The sequence below is a fragment of the Giraffa tippelskirchi genome, chromosome 14 (assembly GCF_054371585.1).
Source record: "Giraffa tippelskirchi isolate mGirTip1 chromosome 14, T2T-mGirTip1v1.2.pri, whole genome shotgun sequence".
NCBI classification, from domain to species: domain Eukaryota; kingdom Metazoa; phylum Chordata; class Mammalia; order Artiodactyla; family Giraffidae; genus Giraffa; species Giraffa tippelskirchi.
Genome location: NC_137288.1, coordinates 53,314,091 through 53,341,269, shown reverse-complemented (window position 1 = coordinate 53,341,269; position 27,179 = coordinate 53,314,091). Strand labels below are relative to the sequence as shown.

Below are 27,179 nucleotides of genomic sequence, written 5' to 3'. Positions count from 1 at the left end.
CATTGACCCTGGATGCAGCTTGGTTTCTCAGGGCTGGGCTCCTCTGGGGACATCCTAGTCCCTTCTGAGGAAGAACAGTTCCCACATCACTTCTGACATTCCACCTGGGTCTCATTGCCCATCCTGTTCAGTCTGGCCCTAACAAGTCTACTCCTGCCAATAGAAGGCTCTACAGCACGTGTTCTCGAGTCAGGCTGTGGGTGGGGCTGCTCTGTAGGGATCCAATCGCAGGCTCGGGGGTGGGGGTCAGGTGGATGCTCACCTACTGCGCAGGCGCAGCTGCGGCTCACACGCCAGATCATGGTGCAGGGGGCGGAGCATCTCTGCACATGGCCCGTCCCTCAGTGGTCAACTGCGTGTTGGAGGTGGAGCTTCTGCACACGGCCCTGAGCTGAGGTGTGGGGCCGCCATTTTGCACCAGGCTTCCTGGTCAGAGGTGAGCAGCACGAGGTCTCTGCCAGCGGTGCCTGCATAGCCGGCCGACTAGACTCAGCACAGGGGAAACAAGGTCAGACTCTTATTTCATCACCGAGGTTCTATTTTATTTCCCTGGAGTTGTGAAGGGGCTTTACCGGTGACGACCTGAGTGGGCCCTCTGCGGCCCCCGACGCCACCTCTTGTGTTCTGGGTTCTGTTTCCCATTGTCGTGGTGTAGCTCGTGTGTCCACTCGTGAAAGGTCCAGTCAGCCTCAGGGGGGCTCTGCACTGGGGAATTGGCCTTCCCAGGGCTGCCCGGTCTGGAGGTTCTGGGCTGACCGTCTCGTGCCTCCTGGAACCCCGAGGGCGTCTCATCAGCAGGTTCGCGGTCAGAAGCCAAACCCAGCAGAGTAGTCGTCTCCATGAGGGCCATCCACCCAGGTGTGTCCGCCCCCGTGGCCTCGGGGCGGTGGAGGGAGGCATACACCCGTGGTCCCTGCCCATCCCCAGCGCCCAGACTTCCCGGTGGGGGCAGCGCAGCTCACGAGCGGCCGTCCCCGTGCGCGGTGGACAGATACTGGCTCCTGTCCACGACCCTTGGAGGGAAGCGTTGAAATCTCCGACTCGTTGTCAGTGGGAGGAGATCCAGAAAGCTCGAGTGGTTTCCCTGGAGACCTAAGGACCCCCAGCCAGTGTCTGGCTTTCCCTGCCCTGCCCGGTCCCAAGCTCGTCTTCTCACGCCCCACCACACAGGTGTCTGGCAAAATGCTGAAGTAGGAAAATCTCTTCTCTGCTGATTTCAGCACTCCCCCACCTTCCCCTCACACTCCATCCGTTAAGCCGCAACTCACTCCAGGGCCTCGTTTGGCCCTGGGCTCTTGGGTGGAATCCTAAATTACAATTCATTCTCCTAATTTTTCTCCTTTTTCTGAAATAATTGGTCCCGGGGCCATCCTAGTAGTCTCAGGGCTGGACTGGGTCATTCATAGAGCAAAAGGGCTACAGTGTCAATAGGAGATAAAGATTCCAGACGTCTTCCCTTTTATTAAAGTATTTACACTTTAACAAAACCCTAGCTCCAAGGACTGTTGGGAGGAATTCAAGGTAGTAACAGCCCTGGAATGGAAAATATTTTTGCATGGGGCTCATTGATATCCTGTAGATCTCTAGTCACAGAGCAGAGGCCAGTGCCAACGGGTGGGGACCACAGTGCTGATGGCCCCCGGTGGGGAGAGGGAAGCCATCCTCTCGACTCCCTTTCCCTAAGTGCTGTGATGAGATGGAAGGACTCTGGTCACCACTCTAAGCATTTTGATGGGATATATGAGATCAGAGACATTGACTTCACCTTCAAGGAGCCAGACAGGAAGGCAGGGTGACAGAGCGGTGGGAGACCATCCTGGAGCAGGCAGACAGGGTTTAAATCTGAGATCTCCCTATGCTGTAGACCAGTGGTCCCCAACCTTTTTTGGCACCAGGGGCTGATTTTGTGGAAGGTAGTTTTTCCACAGACCAGGGGTGGGGTGGGGTGGTTTCAGGATGTTTCAAGTGCGTTACATTTATTGTTGTTCTTTATTTCTAATCTGATGCCACCACTGATCTGACAGGAGATGCTGTCCTTGGCCTGGAGGTTGGGGACCCCTGCCCTCTACAGCCACCGCCCTCTCTGGGCCTTAGTGCCATGAGACAGGGATACTACTACTTAACTTCACAGATCTGCAAGATTAAGGGAGTCTTTGCATGATTAGTTACAGGTATCCTGGAAGAATGCCCAGCAAATGGCATCTCAGAAAGTGCCAAATGCCACTGCACTGTCCACTTGTGTTAATGTATGTGTTACAGACTATTTGAGCCCCCCCACCCAGATTCACATGTTGAAACCATAATCCCTAATGAGATAATGAGGTGGTATTTGGAGTGGGGCCTTGAGGGGGTAATTAAGTTGAGAGCAAGGACCTCGTGATTGGATTCATGCTCTTATAAGAACAGGCAGGAGAGAACTAGCTGCCTGTCTCTGCTCTTCACTAGGTGAGGGCTCAGTGGGAAGATGAGGACAAGAGCTCGTGGGACACTGAATCTGCCGGACCTTGATCCTGGACATCCAGCTCCCAGAGCTGTGAGAAGTAAGTGTCTGGTCTCAGCCTCGCCGTCTGTGGTATATTTGTTACAGTGCCCACATTGATGAGGATGGTGTTTTGGCACAGTTTCAAAAGTCCATGCAACTGACCTTCTGGAGTGCTTTCCTTGTTCTTCCCAGTTAAGATAATTCCTTGAGTGAGGCCTCCTCCTTCCGTCACATCTTAGCCAGATGTCACAGTTTTGAGGATGTAGGCCAGGTCTTCTTTTCTGGAGTGGTGATATAGGACTTGTCCTGCCTGGGCCTTGTTCTCACCTTGAAGTGGTGGTTCTGACCTAGATGATGGCCGAGTTGTTACAGGGGTGAGAACAAGACCTTTGTGGGCCTTGCGATGGGAGGGGGCAGGACCTGGGCTTGTCCACCCAGGCATACATTGAGAACCAGATGGAGTGACTGTGTCAGTCAGGAAGGGTGGCCACCATCCCTGCGTCATGTGCATGGGCAGGTGGGAGTCGGTCCATCATCATCAGGTGAGATCACTTGAGAACCCTTAAGATGCAGCCGGCAGAGAGCGCCACAGAGCCAGCAGCCTCTCCCTCTTGGGCGGTTTCAGTCATACGTGCCTCCTGGCAGTGAGTGGACATGAGCCATAGTAGGACATGGGGCCAGAGGCCACTGGACAGGTGTTTCTATCTAGGCCTCAAGAAAAACAGCAAAGGAAGAGTGGAGATGACATCTCCTCCTGACAGATGGGGGTGCTCCCTGGGAGCCCAGAACCTTGGAGCTGGGCAGCAGGGTTTTGGGGAGATGGTGGGGAAAGCAGTCAGGAGCTGTATCTTTGCTGAAGGTGGCTGGAAGGCACAAGGCCGCGTTCAGGAGGCAGAAGTGCCAGCAGGAAGGAGTGATGGGGCTTTAAGGGAGTTCTGTAGTTTGGAAGAAGCCTGACAGCAGGTAAGCCCAGAAAGTCCAAGTGCCACTTACTTGGGGAAGCCCGGGCTGGTATGATGACCAGGGAAGCAGGGGTTCCATTCCCACCATCAGTGAGTTCTTTACGAGGTTGATTCTAACATGTGGCAGCATGGACAAAACTCAGAAACGTTATGTTGAATGAAAGAAGGTAGATAGAGCAGTACATGTGGTATGATTCCATTTATGATGAAGGTCAAGAAGAGACAAATCTAGGCTAGCAGAAGCATGTGCAGTTCCACACTGGCTAGGGAGGGGCTTTTGGTAGGGACAGACTGGTCTGATGGGAATTTCCCCATCTCTATGAAATGGGCATTACCTGGGTGTTAAACTCAATAGACAGTACACTTAAAATCAATGTGTTTAACTGTTAAAATATACCCCAGTAAAATCAATAAATACACAAACATGTCCAATTGTACAGAGCATTGTGCTGGGTGTCTATAAGCTACAAGCATAAATCAAACAAGAATCTGCCCTAAGAAATTAGGGAACAGATAATTGTGTAGACAAGATATAAGACATGGTCCCCACAAGTCATTGTACAGGATACCCAGGACTTCCCTGGTGGTCCAGTGGTTAAGACTCCAGCCTTCCACTGCAGAGGGCACAACTTTGATCCCTGGTTGGGGAACTAAGTTCCCACAAGCCGCTGGGCATGGACAAAAGAAAAAATGCATGGGGCACTCACCTGGGCCCATACTACTTGTGGTGAGCCCTGTATACATTTCCCCAACTGGAGCCAGTATTGAGGCTGGACTGGCCCTTATGTTCTTTTTTTTTTTTTTTTTTTTTTAATTAAAGCTGGTAATACTATCCCTAAGAGAGGTAGGTACAAAATGGTGTCAGAGGAAGGAGGATGATTTCCTTCATGATGAGCTTCATAGAGGAGGCAGCATTTGAGTTGGACTTGGAAGGAGTTGGGCAAGAACATTCTGGGTGGAAGCAGCAGCAGAATAAAGGCAGAGTTAGAGAATGTCTAGGAAACTGCAGATAGTTCCCTTTGGTTGAGACGTAGGTCGTAAGATGGGAACAATGGAAAAGAAAGATTAGGAAGTGGAGAAGCAGGTAGGAGCCATTTGTATAGTGTCTTGAATGTCAGGCAAGAGTATAGATTTTATTAGTAAGCAACTAAAAGATTTTTATTTTTGGATTGCAGTTTTGTTTTTATACAATTTTAAAGGTTACTTTCAATTTATAGTCTTTACAAAATATTGGCTGTATTCTGGTGTTGTACAATACATCCATGAGCCTGTCTTACACTTGATAGTTTGTACTCCCTGGTCCCCTACCCCTATATTGACTGCTCCTGCCAGTAACCACTAGTTTGTTCTCTGTATTTGTGAGCCTGCTGCTTTTTTGTTTTATTCACTAGTTTGTTGTATTTTTTAGATTCCACATATAAGTGATGTCATACAGTGCTTGTTTTTCTTTGACTTATTTCACTTAGCACAGTGCCCTCCAAGTCCATCCATGCAAATGGCAAATTTTTGTTCTTTTTAACGGCTGAGTAGTATTCCCCTGTAAATATGTATTTTATATATATATAAAAAATATATATTATTATTCATTTGTTGATGGACATTTAGATATTTCCATGTCTTGGCAATTGTAAATAATGCTGCTGTGACCATTGGGGTGCATGTATCTTTTCAAATTAGTGTTTTTGGGGGATAGATATGCAGAAGTAGAATTGCTGGGTCATGTGGTAGTTCTACTTTTAACGCTTTGAGAAACGTTCATACTGTTTTTCACAGTAGCTGCACCAATTAACATTGCTGTCAACAGTGTACAAGGGTTTCTTTTTTTCTACATTCTTGGCAACATTTATTATTGTGGACTTTTTGATGATACCTATTCTGACAGATGGGAGGCGATATCTCATTGCGGCTTAAACTTGCATTTCCCTAATGATTAGCGATGCTGAGCATCTTTTCATGGACCTGTTGGCCATGTGCATTTCCAGCTGAGGGGTTTTCAGCAGAGATGTGACACTGGTGCGATGTCCAGGTTAGACCTTGAGGAGCGGTCACTATGTCTGTTTTTTGTGGCCATCTAGTATCTTGCTACCCAAAGAATGACCCATGACCAGCAGCACTGGCATCACCTGGGAGCTTGTTAGAAAGGCCCACTATCCAGTCAGTCTCCAAGTGAATCAGACTCTGCATTTTAATAAGATCCATGGGTAATTCTTGTGCACGTCAAAGTTTTAAAAAGCACTGGTCTACATGTTAGATAATGGAATCATGGTCTTGTGTGGGGACAGAGTGGGAGGGTCTGAATCAATCCTTTGTTACCTGAAATCCTGAGCACAGTAGGGGAATGTGTGTATAGATATTGGATCTTTGCATTGTTTTCTGAAGTGACTGGAAGAACAGTTCATTTTTGGAGGCTGGGGAAAAGCAAACAAAATTCAGGGTAAAAAATCCAAGGCAGAAATACTGTGCTCCTCTGTTTCACTGGCATCTTACAGTGAAAGCCTCTGTTGGTTAGTAATGGGAAAATCAATATGCTTGTACCACGGAGAGTGGAAGCCAGATTATTTCATTTGAATAATTTATCATCCGCCTGCATTAGAAATTGAAGACTTGCCAACTATTGAGGTTTTTAAAAGGTTATGGTCCCTTTCTATCCCTTCCTGGCTGCCATTTTAGTCTGACTCTCCATATGCTTTGCCAAACTTTATCAAGATAATACTAGTTTAAAAAAAACAAAAAGCAGCTTTCTCTTCTGAATTCTCCTGCCTTGGATCCCTCCTCGGCCAGCACCAGAGTCTTGACTTGTTAGTGGAGAAGCGAGAGGCAAGGAAAAGGTAGGCCTGCTCCACTCAAAGACCAGCTCCCTTCTTCCCTCACTGGGTGGCGGGAGTCAGCCTCACCAGGAGCCTCACATTATCTCCCTGTGAGTGATGGAGAAAAGGTGGAAGGGGAAAAGAAGATTGGGCCACTCGGAACACACTTCTTTAAGACCTCAGTGGAGGTGTGGGGATCTACATTTTCCACCCCACCCAGACACACAGGAAATATATGGGAGACAGGTCATGTTCTCCTCAACCCCCATCTAACATCAGGTCTCAGGGGGTGCTCCCAAGTAATTTGTGAAATAAACAGCAACAACCCAGAGTGCTGAGTACCGACTCCCAGGCCATCCTCTGATGAGTGTTAGCAGGTGTGCTTTAGTGGCTGGATTGGGTGGAACAGAAACCAAGTACAGCAGAGAGAAGAGCTCACTGAAGGCAGGACCCCTTGTCTAGTCAGCCCCCAATGTTGTACTCTTCTGCAGACAGGTTGCATGACTTTGATGAATTATTTCATTGATTTAAGCCTCAGTTTCTCATTTTCACAGTATGGATTAAAAAACACCACAATGTAGGGACGTGAACAGAACCACCGAGATGGGGTTCTACCACAGTTAGCACCAGAAGCCACTGGCAGACTCCTGGCCCACAAGAGCATCTGCAGAGCCCGCGAGACCCTCAGATAAATGCCAAGAGGAGCCCATTCCTCTTGTACCAAGAAGCAAATAGGCCTCCATCTTATTCCAGGAGTGGGTTGAGAGTGTTGGGTGAAGAACATGGGAATGGACTAAATTTATTGAGTATCTTTTAAATTTTTTTAAAATTTTATGTTGGAGTATAGTTGACTTACCATGTTGTGTTAGTTTCAGGTGTACAGCAGAGTGATTTAGTTATATATCTATTCTTTTTCAGATTCTGTTCCCATCTAGGTTGTTACAGAATACTGAGAGTTCCCTGTGCTATATAGATATATAGGTAGGTCCTGTTGGTTATCTGTTTTGTACATAGTAGTATGTGTATGTTCATCCCAACCTCCTGATTTATCCTTCCCCCTCTTTCGCCTTTGGTAACCGTACATATGTTTTCTATGTCTGTGATTCTTGTTCTGTTTTGTAAATAAGTTCATTTCTATCGTATTTGAGATTCCTCATGTATGTGATAGCATATAGTATTATATTTCTCTTGTCTGGCTTACTTCATTTAGTATGATAATCTCTAGGTCCCTCCATGTTGCTGCAGATGGCATTATTTCATTCTTTTTTTATGGCTGAGTGATACTCCACTGTGTATATGTACCACATCTTCTTTATTCATTCATCTGTCAGTGGACATTTAGGTTGCTTCCATGTCCTGGCTATTATACATAGTGCTGCAGTGAACACTGGGGTGCCTGTATCTTTTGGAATTTGGTTTTCTCCAGGTAAATGCCAGGAGTGGGGTTGCAGGATCGTATGTTTTATTTTTAGTTTTTTAAGGAACCTTCATACTGTTTTCCTTTCCTTAGTGGCTTCAGTTTGCATTTCCACAATGGTGTAGGAGGGTTTCTTTTTCTCCACACCTTCTCCAGCATCTACTGTTTTATTTTGAATGTATCTTCAGGGGAGGTGTTCTTTTCTGTATCCCAGCCAATCAAACACCACAGTCCCCAGAACACTAAGAAAGTCAAACATAGATCTGGTGCAGGCAGACCAGGCTTCGCCGTAAGCCCAGGGCCTGGACCCTGACCTTCCAGCCCCTCGGAGGCTCCCTCAGCAGCTCTTTCCTCGTGGATTATGGATAAAGCAAAAAGAAGGTTCTATTGTCCTCATTCATGTTACTCGGGTTAGAACCTCCCCAGGAAAAAGAGAGAAAAGTGATTCCAAGACTCTTACCTCCTACATTTGTTAAGTTGCTAACCTAAACCATCTCTAAAAATTTTTTGAAAGTTAAAATTCCAGAACTGTCTCAGAACTATTACAGATTTCCTGGTCTGTGTCAGAATGTGCAGAAACTACCTCCAGTGTCAGCAAAAGAAGGAATCTTCCCAAGAATTGTTGTTCAGTCACTAAATCGTGTCCAACTCTTTGTGATTCCATGAACTGCAGGACGCCAGGCTTCCCTGTCCTTCACTATCTTCCAGAGTTTGCTTAAATGCATGTCCGTTGAGCTGGTGATGCCATCCAACCATCTCATCCTCTGTTGCCCCCTTCTCCTCCTGCCCTCAATCTTTTCCAGTGTCAGGGTCTTTTCCAATGTGTTGGCTCTTTGTGTCAGGTGGCCAGAGTATTGGAGCTTCAGCATCAGTCGTTCCAGTGAGTATTCAGGGTTGATTTCTTTTAGGATTGACTGGTTTGATTTCCTTGCTGTCCAGGAGACTCTCAAGTCTTCTCCAGCAACAGAATTTGAAAGCATCAATTATTTGGCACTCAGCTTTCTTTATGGTGCAGCTCTCATATCCGTACATGACTACTGGAAAAACCATAGCTTTGACTATATTGTCCTTTGTCAGCAAAGTGATGTCTCTGCTTTTTAATACACTGTCTAGGTTTGTCATTGCTTTTCTTCCAAGAAGCAAGGGTTTTTTAATTTCGTGGCTGCAGTCACCATCCACAATAATTTTGGAGCCCAAGAAAATAAAATCTGTCACCATTTCACTTTATCCCCATGCATTTGCCACGAAGTGATGGGATCCAATGCCATGATCTTAGTTCTTTGAATGTTGAGTTTTAAGCCAACTTTTTCACTCTCTCCTTTCCCCCTCATCAACAGGCTGTTTAGTTCCTCTTAGCTTTCTCTTATTAGAGTGGTATCATCTATATATCTGAGGTTGTTTGTATTTCTCCTGGCAATCTTGATTCCAGCTTGTGATTCATCCAGCCTGGTATTTCCTACGATATACTCTGCGTATAAATTAAATAAGCAGGATGACAGTATGCAGCCTTGTCACATTCCTTTCCCAATTTCAAACCAGTCCATTGTTCCATGTCTGGTTCTAACTGTTGCTTCTTGACCCACATATAGGTTCCTCAGGAGACAGGTAAGGTGGTCTGGTGCTCCCATCTCTAAGAATTTTCCACAGTTTGCTGTGATCCACACAGTCAAAGGCTTTAGCATAATCAGTGAAGCAGGTGTTTTTCTGGAAAAGACTTGCTTTTTCTGTGATCCAGTGAATGTTGGCAATTTGATCTCTGGTTCCTCTGCCTTTTCTAAATCCAGCTTGTACATCTGGAAGTTCTTGGTTCAGGTACTGCTGAAGCCTAGCTTGAAGGATTTTGAGCATTACCTTTGTAGCAAGTGAAATGAGCACATTTTGCGATACCTTGAACTTTTAAAACTTTCTAAGAATATATCATTTAAAAGAAGTTTATATTCTTTTAGGGGAATCTGAAAGAGACAGTTTTGATGAGAAGTAAGCTTGACCTAGAAAGTTGATTTTTCCTATTCATGTGGTCACATTCTTGCTTGTGAATTTATAATGTTTGCCTGCATTTCTGTTTCTGTGTGTATTTGTTCATTCACTCAGTAAATGTTTGCCATGCACAATGCCTGTGGAGGTGAGAGCACAAATGATAGATATGATCCCTTCCCTCAGGGAGCTTATGCAGGACTTCAGGCTATCTACCTGGTCCTAACCGCCTGAGTCCACCCTTTGCCCGGTCAGAAGAAATATAAAGCCCTCTAATACCTCAACGGGCTTCCCTGGTGGCTCAGTAGTAAAGAATTCACCTGCCAAAGCAGGAGACATGAGTGTCATCCCTGGGTGGATAAGATCCCCTGGAGAAGGAAATGGCAACCCACTGCAGTATTCTTGCCTGGGGAAATCTCTGGGAAAGAGTCAAACACGACTTAGTAGCTAAACAGCAGCAATACCTGGATGACTCCTCATGTCATCTTCACTGTCAGTCCTGCTCTGACATTGAGCGCTGATTTCAGTAAACAGGCGCTCACCTTCACTCGCAGATGGCAAGTGGACCTCGTGGTTGTGAGCCCTGAGACCTGACAGGCAGGACTCCAGCCATGGCTCAGCTCCTTACCAGCTGTGGGGTGAGACTTTGGATAGGTTACAGAAATCCTCTAAGCTTTAGTGTCTTGCCTGTGAAATGGGTTTGTTGGGAGGCCTTCATGAACTGACTTCTGAGAAGTTCTGGGTTCATGGCCTCGAACGATGAGTGTCTGATAAATGATGGCTGTTGTTGCTATTATCCCGTCTTTATTTAACTGGTCCAGTCCTTTAACCTGGGTGCTTGAGTCTCTGCCCTAGTATCCTGACCTATCTGAGACTAGAATCTTGCCTGACTCATTTAACAAAAATTTCCCCATCAGTTTACATTGTGAAATGTTCATGCATAAAGAAAAGCTGAAGGATTTTAGTGACCACATATCTACCATCCACCTAGATTTTGCTATTAATACTTTACCATTCTTGTTTTTTTCATCATCCCTCTTCCCATCCATCAATTCATTTACATTTTTGGATGCATTTATTCTTTTTTCTTTTGAGATAAGACTTAACAATTAATATAACATTCAGATCTTTGTGGTTGTCATTTGTTGAGTTTTGCTAACTGCCTACATAGTGAAAGTGAAAGTTGCTCAGTCATGTCTGAGTCTTTGCCACCCCATGAACTGTATAGTTCATGGAATTCTCCAGGCCAGAATACTGGAGTGGGTAGCCTTTCCCTTCTCCAGGGGAATCTTCCCAACCCAGGGATCGAACGTAGGTCTCCCACATTGCAGGCGGATTCTTTACCAGCTGAGCTATGAGGGAAATGTAACCCAAACTCCAACTTGTCAAGGTCAGGGCAATTACATACTGCAGAAAGTCCCCTCATGCCCTTTCCTGTGGTTCCCAGCTGCTCCCTCCCCAGAGGTAGCACTGATCCGATATTTTTTTATATTGTAGAATTTTCTTTTTTGATGGATCCTTCTCTTTTCATTCAGTAGTTTTTTTTTTTTTTTTGCCTGCTCTAGAATTTCAAATAAATGGGATCATTCAGTATGCACAGCAGCAGCACATGTTCTTTTTGGTCTCACTTCTTTCACTCAGCTTGGTGTTTTTGAGAGTCATCCATGTGTTTTGTGTAGCTTGAATTTGTTTCTTTTTCTTGCTGAGAACTGTCACATTGTGTGAACATACTGCATACCTTTATGTATCCATCTCCCTGCTGATGGATAGTTTCTAGTTTTGGAAACACAAAAGTTTTCAGTTTTGGATATTACCAGTATGAGCAGTCTTTCATAGGTCTTTTGTAAATGTGGTTCATTTCATTGGATAAATGCCTGGAATGGAATTGCTGGGCCATAGGGCAGGTGTCTGTTTAGTCTCAACAAGAAACTACTAGCTACCACTCTACACCCTCCAACAATACACGAGGTCTAGTTGCTTTACTTCCTCCCCAGCGTTTGGTGTTAGTTTAATTTTACTCATTTTGGTGCCTGTGTAGTGCTAACTCTTGTGGTATTAATTATTTGCATCTCCTTGACAGCTAGTGGTATTGAATAATAAATGTTTCCCTATTCTCAAGTCATAAAGATGTGTATTTTACCCTGAAGGCTTATTGCATTAACATTGTCTGTATGTTGGGAGGTAGTTGAGGTTTATCTTTCTTGTATGAGTATCTGAGTATCCAGTTGTTTCTACACCATTTGTTGAAAAGACTTTCCTTTCTCCTTTGCATTGCTTTGGCACCTTTGTCAAAAGTCAAATGAGCATTGGCCTCTGTCCAAGATGGTGTAACTGGCACCAGATTTACCAGAGCTGTAAAACGTTAGGTGCCTGGACAAGATCTGGGAGATGATGGTTCCCATGTTGGACAAGAGGCAGCACAGGAAGGTCAGCCCTGTATGAAGGAAGACGAGGGAGGTGAGCCCACGACAGCTTCCACTGACCACCTGGAGGGTCTCCAAGCTGCAGCACAGAGAGGGCCCAGACAGGGCCTGGTGGTCTCCCTTAATTGAGGAGTCAGAGGAGAAGGAAGGTGAAGGCAGCTACAGTTTCCAAGGCAGAGTGCCAGGGAGGGGAGAGGGCCTCTGAGAGATGCAGAGGGACAGGAGGTGAGGCTGTATTGGCCAGGCGTGGGGCAGCCTGCATCGTCAGCACAGGTCGACTTTGGGTTTGTGGTTCCCTGGAGGCTGCACTGCTTTGCCCTCCAGCACTGGTCTGCTAGCGCTTCTGCTTCCTGTGGGATCCGTGGTGTCGGGGTTTCCTCGGTGCCCCTCCTCCACCTGCCCCATCAAGCCCCAGAGGTCTGCCTTGGGGTGGGGGTGCCCTCTGTCCAAGACTGCTGTGGCTCCATACCCCGTGTTAGGCTTGTAGGGGGAGGTGGGGGCTCTCTGTCCCTTTGGTCCTTCCTCTGCATTGGGCAGGTCTTCTGCTCAGCCACCATCTTCCACATGATGCCAGATAGAAGCCCCGGAAAAGAGTTGGTTTGCGAGTACAGGCCACCGACCTTGTGCCCAGGCATCTGGTTACTGTAAACTGTGCTAAGGCCAAACTTAAGAGTTTATTTAATTGTAAACCAATTATCCTCCAATTAAAAAAAGTAATAAAAAAGAATTCATTCAGCGTTTTAGCTGCTTTCTAAGAACTCCCTGCTTTCCGTGGCAGATGTTTTCCCTCCACCAAAGGTGACCAGCAGCGTGTACTGTCCTTCCTCAGGGATCTTGTCATTCTAGAATTATGTTCACCTTCTGGTGGGTTCCAGAGAAGCTGTTGTATCTTAGAGTGTCTGGCTTTTTCCTTTTGTTGGGGCGGAAGTTAAGCTCTCTGTCAATGAGTAGGGTGGAGTCCTGCCTTACTCATTTTAACAAACTCTTACCAAGAGCCTTGCTTGCCAGGCTGTGCTCATTGCAGAGGGGAGAAAAGCATGGTCTCTGCTGTCTGCTCACAGAGGATCTAGTATATTGGGTGAGTGTTGGTCCCGGCAGAATGTGTTCCCTGCTGGCATGATGACAATGTTGGAAACAGTAGAGGAGCCAGCACCAGGGCCTGTGGGGCCATGTCAGTGCCAGCGTCTCACCTCACGGCAGAGCAGTGGCTTCCAGGAGGGCAGAGGGGGCGAGCACACCCTGGACAGAGAAGCACCCCGCCTGAAGGCACCAAGGGATGTAAGGGCGTGGCTGTCCTTGGGAGGGGTCCTGGCCCCGAGTCCCAGATTTACTTACTGCTGAAGTTCCTTGACGGTCACTGCCTTAGAGACCAGGCCTCTCTTGGGTACCACCCACTTGTCTTGATTTTCTACCAGACAGCACCTCACACACACGCGCGCAGGCAGTGGGCCTCCCTGGGCTCCCACTGTCCTCCTCACAACCGGGTCCACAGTCCTGTGCTGTGCCAGCCCCACGTCCTTCTCATCACCCCACCAGACTGCGTGCCTCTCAGGGGCAGTGAGGGTTTTCCCATTCCCCCATCCACAGTGCCCAGCCAGTGTGTGCCTTGGCACAAGACCAGAAAGTGCTGGATGAACTAGAATCAAATAACTTTCCTATACACCCTGTCAAGATGATTGGACTCCTCTCTGGCTCTTTGGGTCTGAATGGTGCTCCTGCCGAAAAAGTGCAATGTCTAGGGGGTTGACATACAGTTTCTGGGGTCGTTTATTTTCAGTTGAAGAGAGGAGATCATCTAATCCATCTAACTCTCTTCTGGAACCCAGGCCTTGTCTTTTCTAATTGTTACCTTTTAGTGAGCTAAACTGTTCATCCATTCCCTAGCCCAGTGATGCTCTGGTTGTGTCACTCACTGTGTAAATCTGGAATGATCTCAGACTCTACCTAGGAGGGTAAGGAATTGCTTGCTCTGCAGCATGGGTTCCATTTGTAGTTTTGCAGAGAGCAGGTAACTTAGGCTTAAACTGAGGAAACAATGGAGACAAATGTGACAGATATTTTCAAATGTGACATTCTTTCCCGTGGGAAATACTCTCAAATGTGTTTGTTTCTGCCTTTTGCTTTCCCCTGCTCCTTGCCTCTTGCCAGCAGAAAAATGTCATATTTTTCCAGGACATAGCTCACTCTTGGGTACATGGGAGAGAAGGATGACTTGAGATTGAAAACACTACAATTTTCTAACTAGAAGTTAATTATGGAATAGTTTAGGTTATCAGGTGAAATGTAAAGGATAGTTTCTCTGTGTATGCACAGTTCAGTAATTCCTCAGATGTTTAACATAAGTAAAGCAGCAATTATTTATAGTGATACTTTATTGATGGTTGTGGTTGCAGAAATGAAGGAGAAAAGAGAGCTGGGCTGGTGGGATGGGAAGGCACAAAAATAGCTCCAGAGAAGTGACAGCGAGGTGGGTTCTTGGAGGTGGAGGGAGCACCGATGGAGGCTGGCCCTACAGAGAACGAACAGCGGGCGCTGGGGCACTGGGTTAGCTGCTATGTCAAGTTTAATCTCCTAGCTGTAGCTAAATGCCCGTTTTCTCTATGTTTCCCACTCATGTCCTCTGTATTTTCCCTGTATTTTTAAATGAAACCACCCCACCACTTGAAACACGAACTGTTCTCAGATTACAGGTTCATGTTATTATCTCCTTCCCTATTTAAAGGTCTTCCCTGCTGGCTCAGATGGTAAAGAATCTGCCTGCAGTGTAGGAGACCTGGGTTCAATCCCTGGGTCAGGAAGATCCCCTGGAGAAGGAACTGGCAACCCACTCCAGTATTCTTGCCTGGAAAATCCCACGGACAGAGGAGCCTGGCAGGCTACAGTCCATGCGGTCACAGAGAGTTGGACATGACTGAGCACAGTTATGCATGCAGTGCTCAGGGACCTCAGACAGCTTCCATTAGGTAGGTCCTGGAAAACTTCACAAGTAGTGATCAGAGCAGATCCAGCCTTGAAAGGGTCTGAAGGTTATACAATTGGATGGCTCTTCAACAGAAAATATTTTAATCCTATAATTTTATATAGATAACAAATGTCCATGTGAAGACATTGCTAGAATCCTTCCCTTGGTCTCAACAGAGGTCTATGGAAATGGAAGACCTGGAACTTAAATTTCATTGGCTTCACAGTAAATCTACCTCTGGAGATGACATTTGAATTAGGTTTTGAAGGTTGTCTAGGAGTTTGCAGACAAAGAAGGAATAACCCACTTGGAAAAGCTATTAGTATTTCCAAGGGCCAAAGATGTGAAAATGATGTGCATCACTGCATTGATTACATGGAATTGAGTGATGGGATGATCTATGTCAGTGGAATGAGGCTGGGGACAGATTGACCATGACTTGGGTGTACTAAGGAGCTTTGTTTATAGTCTGTGTCATGTGCTTAGGAGAGTTTTACACAAAGGAATAATATGACCAGATCTGTTTTGTTTAATGTTAGCGGAGGAGAGTCTGGAGACCTCTCCTCCCATGGGCCATGGTTCCTGGTAAGGATGCAAAGAAGAATCCAAGGTCTTAGCTATTGCAAGAAAGTTTATTGATGATAAGGAAAGAAATAACAGAGAGGACATCTCAAGAGAAAAGTGGGCCACACCAAGGGAGGCAGTGGCCCATGAAGGCTGGGGTACAGGTTTTAAGGCAAGGTCGTTTGCATAATCCAGGGGGGTTGTTGATTGACAGCCTTGATTGACAGCTGCAGGTTATATAACAAGATTCTCTACTGTGCATGTCTTTCCCATAATTCAGTGTGTTATAATTAGATGTATCCATGGAATATTTATGGACTGTTAATGAGCCCAATGGCCACCAAAGGTTACTTTAGTACAGGAGAGTGTGAGGTGTGTGCATGTGCCAGAGTAGGGAAAGTTCCGCCAGTTGGCTGGTAGGGGTTTTTTCCCCATCCCCCTGACTATTTTGGAGTATTGATGGGGACATATTTGGGGCGGGGCTGGTAAACTGCTTGGTGGGATTAGGTGGCCATTGAGCTAAGGGGACGCCTCTCCTTGCTCTCAGTTAACTTCCTGCCTGAAATTTCCCCTTCACGTGCATGGAACCCAATTCATAGGGGAGGTGGGCCTTGTTGATCTGTACTACTTTCTGCCGTCCAGGGACAAAGAGGGGCCTTCGGTATCTGTCACTTGCTAACTGTGAACGAGAGAGGTTGGAAATGGGGATGTCCATGTCTGTCCGAGGGGAAATGGTATGAGGAGGTTGTCAAAGAGGCTAAAGACTGGTATCCTTATTGCATCGGAAGTTAGGCTTGTATCTCATTAACCTGGGAGGAAACAAACCGGGATAGTAAGTTGAGGAGGCAAGGAGCAAGCAGTAGAATTAAGAAAATACATGTAAGTGGGATAAATAGGCCAGAGCCACACAAAAAAGTTTCTCTGATCGGAACCAGGACATAAGTGTGGTTACCCATTTAAGATTTAATTTGTTTCAAATAGGTTTGTGTGATTTTACTCTTGCCTGGAAAATCCCATGGATGGAGGAGGCTGGTGGGCTGCAGTCCATGGGGTCGCTAAGAGTCGGACACGACTGAGCGACTTCCCTTTCACTTTTCACTTTCATGCATTGGAGAAGGAAATGGCAACCCACTCCAGTGTTCTTGCCTGGAGAGTCCCAGGGACGGCGGAGCCTGGTGGGCTGCCGTCTATGGGGTCGCACAGAGTCGGACACGACTGAAGCGACTTAGCAGCAGCAGCAGTTGAGGTAGACGCAGCATTCTTCTAAGAAGGAACATTTGCTCCCTTGGGCTTTGGTTAAAAGGTCAAGTGCCTGCCAGTTTTGGAGTACTACACCTCCCAATGAGTTTATTTGTGTGTGAGGTTCACCCAAGGTGGTAGACATTTTGGACATGTGTGCACACTAAGTCACTTCAGTGGTGTCCCACTCTTTGCGACCCCATGGACTGCAGGCCACCAGGCTCATCTGTCCGTGGGATTTTCCAGGCAGGAATACTGGAGTGGGTTGTTGTTTCCTCCTCCAGGAATTTTGGACATGGCCATGGTTAGTTGAGTGAATATATGAAGTGAGGTACCCTGTTGCCATTCTGGCAATGCCTGTTAGGACAGAGATGAGGGGAAAGAGGACAGGCCTCACTGCTGCCCTCCGTGTTCTGTTCAGAGGTAGACTACCATGTGGGCATTGGGGAGGATCCACTAACCCAGCCAATGTGTGATATGATGTTACCCAGGGAACATTTTCCTTTCCCCCCTGGGACAGGTGCCCGTATGCTGAGGTCCCACAGATGAAAAAGAGGCCTTGAGATAGGGGTAAGTTTCTTCCTTAGGAGTAGAGTGTAGTTGAGGATTGGTGTTATTGGCCATTGGGACTCCCAGCCGACTTCTAGGGGGAACAGAGGGCCCAAATTTGCCTGTGTGGATGCTGAAAGGAGCATAGAATTTTAAAAAGTGAGTTTTTTGTCCCCGGACCAGCAATTGTGCAAGAAGTGAGGGGTGACCAGAGACGTTTAGTGAGACCCATCCTGCAGAGATGGAAGCACTGCTGGTGTCTGTGGGAGGGGTTTGTTTGGCACCTGTAGTTTAGAGACTAAAAGGTCATGAAATTTGGGAGGGCTAGTAGATTTTTGTATCATTTAACTGCAGCTTGGATAGTTTGGTTGGTTGTGTTCCAGTGTTATTCACTTTTGGGGGAAGGGTCAGACTGAAGGTGTGGTTGCATTGTGTGGCAATGTTACCGATGAGATACCCCATGGGTGATTGCCCTGAAAGCACAGGGGGGATATGAGAGCCTCGGTGAAGTTTGTTAGAACACGTTGAGGTTATGGGGTTTATAGAGTGGCCGGAATGAGATTTAGACATTCTCGTAGAACTGGAAGAAAGATAGGCTCTACATGATCTGACCTAAAGCTTGTAGTCCTAGGATCAAGTTGGGCATCTGAGTAAGCTGAGACCCTGGACCGAGTTTCTATTGGCAAGTGTAAAATTGTCTGAAGCCTGGTGCTAGAGTTGCATAGCCAGTGGGGCGATAGGTTGTGGGCAGCAGCTCGGGTCTATAAATAGTCCTTTGGGTCTAAGGGATGTTGAGAGAGTTTAGATTGTGTGGTGGACCAGAGGAAGAGTGAAATGAGAGTGAGTTTGGGTGGTGTTTGGTTAACAGTGATGCCTGATGGAGGCCTCAGAGAAACAGGATAACTGGGGTTGGGTATGCAGGTGTGAGAGAGGAGTATCCGCAGGAGGCTCCAGCTCAGAAGAAGGAACATTCAGTCGAAGTATCAAGACCATCACATGGGCAACTGGCCATGTATTTAAAGAGTTAGATTGTTACTAACTTAAGGGCTTCAAATGGCTCACAGGTGTAGGATGGTAGAGTGCTTCTATCTTCAGAGGGTGGTTTCCAAGGCTTCCCTCGGGAATGGTGAATCCTGCTGGAGGTTCCTGGAACCCTGATATTTGCAGGTGAGGAAAGGAGGACTGGAAGAGGTCCCTTCCAAATAAGATCCAGTTGGGACTTGGGAGATCTGTCCTTCCAGGTTCTGATAAGAACAGGTGACTGAGGGCTAGGAGAGTTGATTTTTAGGCCAGTTTCCCTAAGAACCTGTTGAAACATTGAGAGTTTGGTTACATAAGATTGTAACCCTAGGGTTTCCCTGTCCGTAAGGAAGTCTGATGTTGGGAAAAGACATCTGCATAAGGCTTCACATGGACTCAGTCTGAGGGGATCCTTTGGAGTTATTCTACTGTGAATAGGTAAAAGGGTTATTTTAGAGAGGCTTTCTGGGTTAGTTTTCAGAGGCTGTTTTTGAGGAATTGATTGGCTGTTTCTACCTTTCCTGAGGTTTGGGGCCTCCAGGAGCAATGTAGAGCAAACCTTTTGTTGAGGGCTTTGGCAATGGACTGGGTTATAGTGGAAATAAATGAAGACCCCTTATCAGTTTGAAGGGAGTGGGGAAGGCCAAATTGGGGAACAACTTCTTATAGAAGTTTATTGCTAACTTCTGGGCCTTTATCTGTCCTTGTTGGGTAGGCCATCCTGTGAAGGTGTCTACGGAGACTAGTAAGTATTTGTAGCTCCGGGAGGGAAGCATCTGGATGGAATCCATCTGCCAGTCTTCCCAGAATAAGTCCCAAGTCATTGGATGGGTTGAACCAAGGCAGGATGTTTATTTCCCTGGGGGATATTATAGGAACAGGCCAGACAAGGGCTGGATACCTACTGGATTACTTGATTAAGTCCTTTGCCTTTTAGGACTCTAGATACCAAGACAGAGAGGGCACCCCTCCCCAGATGTGTGAATTCACGGAGAGTCTTAATGACTTTTCATTGGAGGCTTCCAGGAACAAGGAGAGTCCCGTCAGAGGCGTACCATCCAGATGAGTCTAGGTGGAAACCCTTCCAGGTTGCCATGTCTTCTCTTCCTCCATATAGGTAGGTAGAGGAGGTGACAGTGGAGCAGGAACAAGAGCTCCCTGTCGTGCGGCTTATTTAGAGACAGTCTACTTAGCAGCTTGGTCCACAAATTGGTTTCCCTTTGTAATGTCAGATGAGTCTTGCTGATGGCCTTTGCTGTGAACCATGGCTACCTCTTCAGGCAGGTGGATGGCCTGGAGTAACTGATTAATCTGAGGGCTGTATTTAATGAGCTATTTTTGGAGGTTAGGTATCATCTTTCTTTCCAGAGGGCTGCATGGGCATGTTGGGTCAAGAAAGCATATTTAGAATCAGTGTAAATTGTGACCCATTTTCCTTCAGCCAGTTCTAACGCTTGGGTGAGTGCAGTGATTTTGGCAGGTTGTGCAGACGAGCCCTGAGGCAGAGCCCGGGCCCCCGTGTTCTCATGGAGGGACACGACGGCATATCCAGCCTTGCATTTCCCTCTGCTATATAACTGCTTCCATCGGTGAACCATACCTTGTCGGCATTGGTCAGAGGCTAATCTTAGAGGCCCAGGTGGGTATTTAAGGAAACTGTCAAGACCTTGGAACAGATATGGTTATGGTCTGCAAGGTAGCTGGATTGAGAGTCCTACAAATACCCACAGGTATCTGCAGGTTTTCAGAAAAAAGAATGATATATGAGGATCCTGTTTGAAAGCCAAGCTGAGGCCTGATTATTAAGTGAATCTGGTACCTGATGGGCGTTGAGAACCCGACTGGGTGCACCTGGGTGAACTCAAGGGCCTCCTCTGTCAAGAGGGATGATGCCCCCAGTACCCTAAGATGGGGCCAGCCCTTCACAGTGGGATCCAGCTGTTTGGAAAGATAGGCTGCTGGCTCTGGAGTTCCTCCTAGCCTTTGGGTGAGGACCCACAAGGCAGCAACCCCTTTTTTGTGCATGTAAAGTTGGAACAGCTTGGAAGGGTTGGGTAATTCTAAAGCTGGAACTCTGCAAAGGAGACATTTTAAGGTTTCTATGGCCTCCTGTTGGGATGGCCTCCTTGCAAGGCATATTTGATTATCTTTAGGGCTTCATATAGGGACTGCTCAGTAAGTCCGTAGTTGGTTATCTAATTCCTACAGTACCAGTTAGGCCCAGGAATGCTTGCAGCTGCTTGTGTGTGGTAGGAGTCTGTAGGTCGAATATAGCCTCTATAGGGTCTACTGAAAGGCTGCGCCTGCCAGGGGTCATTATTGTTCTGAGATAGGAAAGTTGTTGTTGTGCTTGAACCCTATAACCCCACTGGGCCAGGAAATTAAGGACCTGAATGGCATGTAGATTGGCCTCGATTTGGGAGGGGTAACAAATCAAGAGATTGTCTACACACATTATGAAGGTTCCCCCCTCAAGTGTTAAATCTTGTAAATTTTGGGCTAGTGCCTGTCCAAAGAGGTGGGGGCTGTCCCTAAAGCTTTGGGGCAGAACAGTCCAGGTCAGTTGTTGAGGGGCTTATGGTGGAGTTCCGATTTGAATGTAAACAAGTATTGTGATTCTAGGGCCAAAGGGGTGCAGAAGAAAGAATCTTTTAAATCTAGGACTGGGAACCAGCCACTATCTGGGGGTACCTTCCCTCAAAGTATGTAAGGATTGGGGACTGTTGGGTATAGGGGAGTTATTGCCTCATTCAATTCAGTAGCTCAGTCGTATCCTACTCTTTGCAACCCTGTGGACTGCGGCACGCCAGGCCTCCCTGTCCATCACCAACTCCCAGAGTTTACTCAGACTCATGTCCATTGAATCAGTGATGCCATCCAACCATCTCATCCTCTGTCGTCCCCTTCTCCTCCCACCTTCAATCTTTCCCAGCATCAGGGTCTTTTCAAATGAGTCAGCTCTTCGCATCAAGTGGCCAAAGTACTGGAGTTTCAGCTTCAACGTCAGTCCTTCCAGTGAATATTCAGGACTGATCTCCTTTAGGATGGACTGGTTAGATATCCTTGCAGTCCAGGGGACTCTCATGAGTCTTCTCCAACACCACAGTTCAAAAGCATCAATTCTTTGGCGCTCGGCCTTCTTTATAGTCCAACTCTCACATCCATACATGACTACTGGAAAAACCATAGCCTTGACTAGACGGACCTTTGTTGGCAAAGTAATGTGTCTGCTTTTTAATATGCTGTCTAGGTTGGTCATAACTTTCCTTCCAAGGAGTAAGCGTCTTGTAATTTCATGGGTGCAGTCACCATCTGCAGTGATTTTGGAGCCCCAAAATATAAAGTCTGCCACTGTTTCCTCACTGTTGCCTCATTAATGATTTGCAAATCCTGGACCAGGTGGTAAGTGCTGTCCTTTTTCTTCACTGCTAATATTGGGGTACTGCATGGTGAATTTGTGGGGATAAGGAGTCTGTGGGACAGGAATTTGGATATGATGGGTTGAAGTCCCATGAGGGCTTCAGGCCTTAGGGGATATTGTGTCTTTTGGGGAAATTTATGTGGATTCTTTAAAGCTGTTGTGACTGATGTTGCATTTTCAGCTTTTCCTGGAATTCCCCTGGTCCCAGGCAAGTGAGTTGACTTGTTGAAGCCAGCCTGGCCTGGAGGGATTTTTGATATCTTCATTAGTTAGGTCAGTGCATAAAATTTCCCAGAGGTTGCCCCCTGGATGGGGTCCATGTGACCCTCCTTGGGGGAGAGAGAGAGGCATTCCATTTTTGTAGTGGGTCCCTCCCTAGGAGTGGGCTGGGACAGTCAGGCATATGTCAAAAACTGTGGGAGAATCCAAATCCTTCCCAGGCATGGAAGAGGGGTGTGGTAAAAGACCTGCTGAATGGCTCACCTGTGACTCCCATGGTGGTACAGGTCTGTGAGGAAAAGGGTCCAGAGGAGGAAGTCAAGACAGAATAGGCGGCCCCAGTATTGAGTAAGAACATGTTGACTTACGTGCCATAACCATTTGTGCCCTTGGTTCCAGTCCATGACGTGGATCTGTTGTTTTGGGGCCGACTGGAGGGGCCTCCTCAGTCTTGGGCAGTCATCTGAGTAGCAGCCTCTGGTCCTCGGTCCCTTTGGATTGAGAGGCATAGGGCTGCCCAGTGTCCCAGCTGATGGCGTTTATAGCAGTCCGTCTTAGGTGCTTTATCCTGATTGGGACACTTCTGTGCCCAGTGGCCCATCTGGCAACAGATGTGATATTAATCTCTTTTGGTGGAGAAGGGAATGGCAACCCACTCCAGTATTCTTGCTTGGAGAATTCCATGGGACAGAGGAGCCTGGTGGTTTGCAGTCCGAGGAGTCACAGAGTCGGACACGACTGAGTGACTTAACACAACACACAATCTCTTTTGGGCTGTAAAGTCAGGGTACTCTTGGGGGCAGCCCTACCCTGTAGGGTGGCCATCATTTGGGCATGGCTGGATTCCTTCCTTCTTTCTTTTCCCTGGCCTTGGCCTGAGTCTCTTGGCCTCAGTTATAGAAGACCATGGGGGCAGTATACACCAGTTCATCTAAGGTGGCACTGAAAGGTTTGCTGAATCACGAAAAGACGCCGGGGTTCTTGGCCTCCGGAGGAAAAGAATTCAATCCGGGGCCAGAGACGAGGCTTGATCGCTCAGAGCTTTTGTGTAATAAAGTTTTATTAAAGTATAAAGGAGACAGAAAGCTTCTGGCATAGGCATCAGAAGGGGGCAGAAAGAGTACCCCCTTGCTAGTGTTAGCAGTGGAGTTATATACTCTAAGGTAACAGGATTAGCCAGAAGGTTTAATCCAGAGACTGTCCTTCAGGAAGGATACATTATTGTTATAATACTTGTAAAGACAGACCTACTCCCATAATTTACATTTTAAGATAACAGAATTAGAATCCAGAGAGTTTAATCCAGAGACTGTCCTCAGGCGGGATACATTATTGTTACATAATCTTAAGGAATGTAGAGAGAAAAGAAAAAGTTTGTCCTTTCTTCCTCCTTGAGAATTCCAGACCCCTCTCTCCTTGGGGACCCCTAGACTTCTTATCAACCTGCCTAGGAAATGACTCTCTCAACACTAGGGTCTTAAATTAGTTTTTGTGATATGCATCTAATACCAGGTGCTGAGTTAAAAACTTATCATTTATAATCACTTGTCCCTCGTAAGAGTCCAGGTCTAGATTGGTATGTTTAATGAATGCTTCCGTCAGCCTATTAGGAAGGCTGTTGGATTTTTCCTGGGCTCCTGGCTGATTGTGGTTACTTGGGAGTAGCTTATGACTTTATGTTGGGCTACCTTAAGCCCTGCTTTGATAAAGATGATAAAATGATTTCCCATTGATGTTCTTTCTGATTGTAGTCCCATTTGGGATCACTGGTGGGGACTGCTGTTTCCCCAAGAGGGTATTTAGTATCAGAAGCATGGAGTCCATCAAATTTTTTTTTTTTGCCTCTCTTTTAACTCTTCCTATGTCAGTATCAGAGAGGATCTGGCTTAGAATTACGGTGATATCTTTCCAGGTCATTTCATAAGCCTTAGTAATATGTTGGAATCCCTCGATAGATCGAGTAAATTGTCTGAAAAGCTACCCATTTCTGCCTTGATGTGTTTTAGTTCTGCCAATGAGAAGGGCTTATGGACTAGTTGTGGTCCAATTTTGCCTCCTGGTGCTTCCACCAAGGGACAGATTTTAGCTGATGGAGGTAATGGAGTCCCTTGTAAGGTGATGAGGCAGCACTAGGAGGTAATGTGGGATATTTCCTTAGGTAGCAGGGTGGCAAGTGTGTAAGTTTACAAGTTGTAAGGAAATGTTGGGTATCCCATAGAACAAAGAAAAGTTGTACATATGGTATCTCAGACTATTTGCCCTGACTTTTGCAAAATAGGTCTAAGTGGAGAATGGTATTATTAATATTATAACGGTTCCATTCAATGGCCAGGATTCTCCATCCAAAAGATGATAATTGGTCCAGACCATGTTAGAAAAGAAAACGAGTCTTCTTTTCCTTAGTGTGGTGGGATCAAATCTCCACCAGCTTTGGAGGATGCATCTCAGGGGTGTCCCCTGGGGACAGATGGTTGGCTTCCCATCTGGAAGATAGTGGGACAGTTAGCCTGGCATCTCAGGGGTGTCCCCTGAGGGCAGATGATTGGTTTCCTGTCTGGAAAATAGTGGGATAATTAGAGAATCTGGCATCCCAGGGTCATAATTGGTAGTCTGGCTTACGGTCCAGCACTACATGGAACTTGGGGAGGCTGTCTCCTGCTTGTACCCAACTAAGAATCCCCAGGTGCCTGGTGACCAATCAGGGCCTGGGGCCATCCTTATTCCAGTCAGAAAATGAGTGCTTACCTGAATCTCCACTGTTGGTCCGAAGAGGCAGGCTCAGATTGAATGATGGTCAGATGGGGAGGAGATCAGGAGCAAGAGTCTGCTCAACTGATAAGAGGATTGAGAGAGAAACTAGGAGCAGAGAAATGATTAGGTCCTTTGCACCCACATAAAGGAAAGGAGTGGTAGAGATCTACGGAGACAAGGTCTCTTACTTACAGAAAACCCAAGACATGGCGCCAAAATATTAGCAGAGGAGAGTCTGAAGACTTCACCTTCCATGGGCCTCTGTCCTTGGTAAGGATGCAAAGAAGAATTGGAGGTCTTAACCACTGCAAGAAAGCTTATTGACGATAAGGAAAGAAAAAGCAGAGAGAGAGAGGTGGGCCACGCCAAGGGAGGCAGTGGCCCGGGAGGGCAGGGGTACAGAGTTTTCAAGACAAGGTCATTTGCATAATCCCTGAGGTGGTTGATTGACAGCTGCAAGTTATATAACAGGGTACTCTACTGCGCATGTTCGTCCCATAATTCAGTCTGTTATGATTAGATGTTTGTAGTCATGGAATATTTAATGAGCCCAGTGGCTGCCAAAGGTACAGGAGGGTGTGAGGTGTGTGCATGTGCCAGAGTAGGGAAAGTCCTGCCAGTCAGTGGTGGGGCATTTTTCTGGCCCCTTGACTATTTTGGAGTATTGATGGAGGCTGGTAAATTGCTTGGCGGGATCAGGTAGCCACTGGATGTTTAGCTGAAGGGCCTGCCTCTTGTTGCTCTCGGTACTTCCTGCCTAACATTTAAGACAACTCTTCTAGAGAAAAATGAAATAATAGCTTTTCATTGGAAGTGCCTGAAACCCTTGATGACTGATATCCTCCAGTCCTGAGTCTGAAATTACTATACTGAAGTTCCAGTGAATGAATTAGATCCATGTTTCCATATAGAGCTTGAAAACACAAGTGGATAAAGCAAGTTACAGAGCATGGGAGAATGTGACATCATTTGCAGAAAAAAAGTATTAACTTGCAGAACCATACCACGTTCAGTTTATGGGTATACACCCCAGAGGCTCCCAGGAATGGTTTTTTGTTTCCCCTGCTGCTAAGTCGCGTCAGTCGTGTCCGACTCTGTGCGACCCCATAGACGGCAGCCCACCAGGCTCTCCCGTCCCCGGGACTCTCCAGGCAAGAACACCGGAGTGGGCTGCCATTTCTTTCTCCAATGCATGAAAGTGAAAAGTGAAAGTGAAGTCGCTCAGTCATGTCTGACTCTTCGTGACCCCATGAACTGCAGCCTACAAGGCTCTTCTGTCCATGGGATTCTCCAGGCAAGAGTACTGGAGTGGGGTGCCATTGCCTTCTCCGTTTACATATTATACAAATTACAGCTGATTTTTCTTTATCACATTACTTATGTTCTACAAGCTTACCAAAAACCCTTACTTACATAATACTGAAACATTGCTCTTAGTGAGGAATACAGTTTCCTAGGGGAAGCAACAATATGTAAATATTAACAAAGTTACCCATTTTGAATATGGTTACATGAATATTGTTGTTATTCTTGGTTATTATCTTTATTTTGTTGTTCAAAAAAAGGAGGAACTATTCCACAGTGGCTGAGACTCTGTGCTCTCAATGCAGGGGGCCCAGGTTCAATCCCTGGTCAGGGAACTAGATCCCACATGCTGCAACTAAAGATCTGCATGCTGCAGCTAAACCCAGTGCAGCCAAACAAATTAGTGAAACAAGAAAAAGTCTTCTTTGGAGTGTAAGCACATGATAATTTAAGAACTTTTTTCTTTCCTGTTTCTAATATCAGCTTGTCAAATACATGTCGAATTCTCACCCTAAGAAAAGGAGAATGCTCAGTCAGTGTGGGAAAGAGAACATATTAGGTTATCTTCTGGGCCACAGCGAAGTGTTTGGGATTCGTTGGCTCAACTGTGTGTGTCGTGTGCCATGTGTCTAGAACTGTGGGAAATCACAGGGGATGCAGCAGAGACAGTGCCTAATTCCCTAAGAGGCCTTCGTGTCAATTAGATGAAGTATTTATAGGATAAACATAAACCAGTGGTCACATGGTTGTAGCCGGGATTTGATTTCATCAGTGTTCTCAGGGTCCTTCTCTCTTCCCTGATTCCTTCAGCCAAACCATGTGGCTGTATCTTCTGCACTGTTAAGGATCTACCCAGTAAATCCACCTCACTGTCCCCAACTTCAGTATATCTGTGACCTTCACTTTGCCTTTCAACTGCCTACTCCTGGGTTCATATTTGTCATTGTCTTAGTACCTGGGAGTGCTTCATCTCTGAGATCTTAAACATCACTGTTTAAGGCCTTTGCAGAGACTGCTTGAAAGCCTTTAGTTACCACATAAAGGGCACAAGCTGTTCGGAAGAAAGCCTGTGTTTTCTAGTCTC

General features: G+C 46.4%; 1 long non-coding RNA gene across 1 annotated transcript in view; it reads left to right on the top strand.

Moving 5' to 3' along the window:
* Positions 1-378: 378 nt before the first annotated feature.
* The window catches only part of LOC145534335 (uncharacterized), a 67,378-nt gene continuing 40,577 nt past the window's right edge, over positions 379-27,179 (top strand). Inside the window, exons 1-3 of the long non-coding RNA XR_014074475.1 lie at positions 379-508; positions 2,446-2,540; positions 7,170-7,232. This is a non-coding gene — a long non-coding RNA (uncharacterized LOC145534335). The remainder of the gene's footprint in view (positions 509-2,445; positions 2,541-7,169; positions 7,233-27,179) is intronic.